Source organism: Erinaceus europaeus, chromosome 11 (assembly GCF_950295315.1).
Source record: "Erinaceus europaeus chromosome 11, mEriEur2.1, whole genome shotgun sequence".
Taxonomy (NCBI): Eukaryota; Metazoa; Chordata; class Mammalia; order Eulipotyphla; family Erinaceidae; genus Erinaceus; species Erinaceus europaeus.
In genome coordinates, this window is record NC_080172.1 from 106875863 (window position 1) to 106881862 (window position 6000).

Below are 6000 nucleotides of genomic sequence, written 5' to 3' on the forward strand. Positions count from 1 at the left end.
TTGATCAATGGAAGTTTAAGAGTCTCCATCACACAATCATTGTTAGATGTGTGTAGTAATCCATCCTTTCATTCAGGCTGCCAGGTATGTTCGTTACCTCAGCACAGGAAAGAAACTCATTAGTGAAAACAGCGCATAACCCAGACTGTCCATATCCAAATCTATGAACAAGATTAAGTACAGTTGGCAAGTGTGTTACAGGCTACTTGTTTATACTGTTAGATTTTTTCTAATATTTGCCCTAAGGTTTGGAAGAACTAGTTCAAAAATTGCCCTTGACTAGGATCAAGGAAAAAAAAATCTTGGGAGTCTACAAGAAATCAGTTTATTTTCACTGAATGAGCTTGAAGCAATGACTTGTGCTAATCCTAATAAGATGGTGATTGGGTAAATATGTTGCTAAATGCAAAGGAATGCAGGAATTTCAAGTACTTTTCCAATAGCAAAAGGATCAAGTTACCCGACCCCCCTTTCTTTTTTTATACATTTTATTGATGGAGGAGGGACCCTGGAGATAGACTGGACTATCCAGAAGGTCAAAGGCCAGATTCAGAGCATTCCCAAAAGAAAAGGACCTGAATCATGAGCCCAGGAAAGGGTGAGAAGGCTGTGTCAATGTTGGTGAAAATGTCAGTAGCCCATTATAGAATAATCTACATCTTAAGAAAGCGCTGACAATAAACTATTTATAGAAAGAAGTTTTTCTTTCATCTACCTTCTTGGCTAGTGTTCAAATCCATAGTGAAATATTTTAGTCTGCACTTAAACTTCTAAGCAGCAAGAGTGCTTTGGAATGGGGGAAGAAGCAGGAAAGGAGGTATTTCAAATTAGATGAATACTGGTGCTTCAGTGAAGATCTATAGGACAGTACCACCTAAGCATCTGTTTGAAGCCTTGCAGAATGTATAAAGGCTAATGTAAAAAAAATACAAGAGAAAAAAGACTTGTCAAAAGTCTTCAGTCTTCTGATTCTGACAATGTCTTGCCTAAATTTATGCTTCTGACCAGTCCATTTTTCTTGCCTCAGGCCCTCAAAATTTAAAGTATTTGGGACCTTTAACACCACCTGGCTTAGTCCTGAAAGCAGTTAAACTTGTCAATGCAAGATAACATGTGCATCATAATAAAGGCACGAGGCCTTCGTGGTGCAATCTCACTGAACAGACATCTGAAGTCAAGCAAGACTTACACACTCCCAGGCACCAATCCCAAGGTATTGTTTTCCAACACCAGAACCCAGTAAACTTACATAGAGATCAAAGAGCACTTTCTGACCCTTTAACTGTGTGTGCAGAGAGGCAACATTTGTTCAAATCAGCTCAAATATGAAATAAAACCTAACCCTGGAAAGTACTGGATCTCCAGGTCATTAATCCCATTGTAAGGAATACAATAAATGCAGTGTACAAGTGCTGATTCTCTTTAAATAAGAGCACTTAGCCGATTTCTTTAAAAAGATAAATAAATGCAAATATTCTCCAATATATTTCAACATAGAAAAAATACTGGAGAACTTAAAAGTAATTAAGAGTGAAATAATGTGATATAGACTATGTAATTATTATCTACATCCAAAATAGTGCTCTGCCTACTTCAAATATTTAGAAAACAAAATAAGGTCATGTGTTCATATACATGAAATAGAGGTTAAGCATGTAAGCAGTCATTGTAATATATGTTTGGCTTTCACACACTGTGAGGACCTGTTTCAGTTCAAAGACTCTGCTGGTCTTGAGCTGTCTTTTAGAGAGATGTAAGAACTAAGAAATGGGTCGGGCGGTAGTGCGGTGGGTTAAGCGCACGTGGCACGAAGCGCAAGGCCTAGCATAAGGAGTCGCCTCACAAGCAGGTGAAGCAGGTCTACAGGTGTCTATCTTTCTCTCCCCCTCTCTGTCTTCCCCAACTCTCTCCATTTCTCTCTGTCCTATCCAACAATGATGGCATCAACAACAACAACTATAACTACAACAGCAGTAAAACAACAAAGGCAACAAAAGGGGAAAAAAAAAACTAAGAAATATTGAAATCAGTGACATTTGGGGGGCCAGGTGGTAGCGCAGTGGACTGGTGTAAGGATCTTCTTCCGAGCTCCCCTCCCCCTCTCCTCCACCTACCTCCACCATTACCCCCATCCCCAGTTCCCTACCTGAAGGGGGGGTCACCTCACAATCAGTGAAGCAGGTCTGTAGGTGTCTATCTTTCTCTCCCCCTCTTTGTCTTCCCCTCCTCTCTGGATTTCTATCTGTCCTATCCAACAATAACAACAACATCATAATAACAGTAACAACAACAAAATGGAAAAAAAATGGCCTTTAGGAGCAGTGGATTCATAGTGCAAGCACCGAACCCCAACTGTAACCCTGGAAGCAAAGAGAAAAATAAATTAAAAAAAGAAAAAGAAATCAATGACATTTAAAAGATATTTTATGGAACATTAAGCAGTATATACAGTGTCTAGCCACTGATGCTTTCTCTGTAAATGCTCATGTTCTCCAATCCATAAAAAAGGTGACAGAACCAAAATGAGCAAAGAATTACTTTTCTTATAGAGAAGCTAGATTTATATTTGTTCACAATCTCTTCTGGCATTGTTTGAGCACTAGCCAGGGCCCAGTAGGACCAAGCACAGAGCAAAGTGGCAGTGGAGAGAATCCCACACTGGAATCAGAAGATGGATTTTTTTTTTTTTAATATGGCACTTGGATAGCTTTGCCATATGCTAGACAAAAAAAAAAAAAAAAAAAAAAAAAAAATTTGCCTCCAGGGTTATTGCTGGGGTTCAGTGCCTGCACTATGAATCCACTGCTCCTGGAGGCCACTTTTCCCTTTTGTTGCCCTTGTTGTTTCATCGTTATTGTTGTTGCTGCTATTGCTGTCATTGTTGTTGGATAGGACAGAGAAAAATGGAGAGAGGAGGGGAAATGGAGAGAGGAGGAGAGAAAGATAAACACCTGCAGACCTGCTTCACCGCTTGTGAAGCGACTCCCTGCAGGTGGTCCTTGCACTTGGCACCATGTGTGCTTAAACTGCTGTGCTACCTGGGCCCCAGAATATGGGTCCTTATAGCACCGGCACTGCCAGTCATTCATTGAGTGTCACTGGGCAACTTTCTGGGTTGTTTTGGCCTGTATTAAAATGCACGACATTTTAATCACAAAACAAACAAACAAACAAATAAATAATAAATCGATCCTCTTTCATATACCCTTGGGTGAACTGGCTTTTATACTTTAACAACTTTGTCTTCTCAGGCAACTAAATGCATGATGTGAAACTTTTCCAGTCTTTCTGTGGGTAAATGTTCTCTTCTATTTGAAAACTTTGAAAACAGAAAGTTGCTTCTGGGTCTTCTGTACTCACTAAATCCTCCCTGAGTGGAGGCTATAGCAATCTTTGAGTCTTACAGACCGTAAGTCCATATTTTTACCTCCCTGTAGAGCCCGAATTCTAGACCTCATTAAGTCCCTGCCCTAAACTACTCATCCTTCAGAACAAGGCGCATTGTGAAATATGACAGTGATGTATGTGTCCTATGAATAGAAAAGAATCATTTGTAACTTGCTTTATTTATGATGGACAGCACACTATCCACACAACCTTACACAGAGCAATTCAATTAGACAGACACACAGACATATTTGCTGATGCTTTTCAGTCCTCAGAGAGTCTGAGCCTGCCCTGTTCTCATGCTCAGTGAAAACATTCAAATGCAAACTATCATCCTATGTAGCCTGAATTACGAGAATGGCCTCCTCATCTGAGGTTTGTTGTGTTTATAAAAGTGACTACAGTAATATCACCCATTTTCCACTCAGTTCTTCAGTGTGATCCTGGCGTTCCTCAGTGGGGCCTATTTTTCCAGCTTTTTGGATCTGGTGTACTCTGTCATTGCTTTGATGAGTGAATCAAATCTACTGGGTAGAGTGATTCAACATGGCGAAAGTTCCAAGTGTAGAACACGCTCAGGGAACACTTGGGCAGCACAGATAGATGAGGAAACCTTGGAAACAGTGACTAGATCCTTCAGCCTCAGTTGCCCTTCAGACTGGCACCTTTTGACTCAGAGATAAACTACTCCTGATGTGTAAAAGAGACAGCAAACTAAGGAACTATATATATTTTTTTTATTTAAGAAAGGATTAATTAACAAAACCTTAGGGTAGGAGGGGTACAACTCCACACAATTCCCACCGCCCAATCTCCATATCCCACCCCCTCCCCCGATAGCTTTCCCATTCTCTAGCCCTCTGGGAGCATGGACCCAGGGTCATTGAGGGTTGCAGAAGGTAGAAGGTCTGGCTTCTGTAATTGCTTCCTCGCTGAACATGGGCGTTGACTGGTCGGTCCACACTCCCAGTCTGCCTCTCTCTTTCCCTAGTAGGATGGGTCTCTGGGGAAGCTGAGCTCCAGGACACATTGGTGGTGTCTTCAATCCAGGGAAGTCTGGCTGGCATCCTGATGACACCTGGAACCTGGTGACTGAAAAGAGAGTTAACATACAAAGCCAAACAAATTGTTGAGCAATCATGGACCCAAAGCTTGGAAAAGTGGAGAGGAAGTATTAGGGAGGTACTCACTGCAAACTCTGGTATACTTCTGTTTTCTTACTTTGGTGCCATACTCCAAACTCAGTCAATTTCTGCTTTGCGTTTCTACTTCTTCTTCCTTTTTTTTTTTTTACATGCATAACATTCCCCAGATTCCCATTTAGCAATACAACCCCCACTATTTCATTCATCATTTTTCATGGACCTGTATTCTCCCCACCCACCCACCCACCCCAGATTCTTTTACTTTGGTGTAATACTCCAATTCCATTTTAGGTTCGACTTGTGTTTTCTTTTCTAATCTTGTTTTTCAACTTCGGCCTGAGAGTGAGATCATCCCATATTCATCCTTCTGTTTCTGACTTATTTCACTCAACATGATTTTTTCAAGGTCCATCCAAGATCGGCTGAAAACGGTAAAGTCACCATTTTTTACAGCTGAGTAGTATTCCATTGTGTATATATACCACAACTTGCTCAGCCACTCATCTGTTGTTGGACACCTGGGTTGCTTCCAGGTTTTGGCTATTACAAATTGTGCTGCCAAGAACATATGTGTACACAGATCTTTTTGGATGGATGTGTTGGGTTCCTTAGGATATATCCCCAGGAGGGGAATTGCAGGGTCATAGGGTAGGTCCATTTCTAGCCTTCTGAGAGTTCTCCAGACTGTTCTCCATAGAGGTTGGACCAATTGGCATTCCCACCAGCAGTGCAGGAGGGTCTAAGGAACTATATTTAAGCATTCGGTTTTGAGTGGTGTTAGTGGTACATCAGCAAATAACTAAAACATCATTCAGTTCCATACTTGCTGTCCAGCAACACATTTTCCTTAGATAAGACAGAACATGATTCTTTAAAAATGTAAAATCAGGTGGTTTAGGAGGTGGTGCAGTGAATAAAGTGCTTGACTCTCAAGCATGAAGTCCTGAGTTCAAGCCCCGGCAGCACATGTACCAGAGTGATGTCCTCTTCTTTCTCTCTCTCCTCCTATATTTCTCATCAATCAATAAATAAAAATCTTTAAAAAAAAACAAACCAGTTTTATAAAAAAAAAAAAAATGTAAAATCAGGGGCCAGGCAGTGGCACACCTGGTTAAGTGCACACATTAAAGTACACAAGGACCCAGGTTCAAGTACCTGGTCCCCACCTGCAGAGGGGAAGAGGGAAAGATTCATGAGTAGTGAAGCAGGGTTTCAGGTGTCTCTCTGTTTCTCTCCCTCTCTATCTCCTCCTCTCTTCTCAATTTCTGTCTCCATACAATAATAATAATTTTAAATATTATTATAAAATTTTTAATATTATTTATTGTCTCCATACAATAATAAATAAATAATATTTAAAAAAATAAAAATGTAAAAAAGTTAAAAGATAAAAATGGAAAATCAGAGTATGTTAACCCTTGGCTTAAAGGCTCTTTGGTCTTCCATGGCTCTAGGAATAGCATTTAAC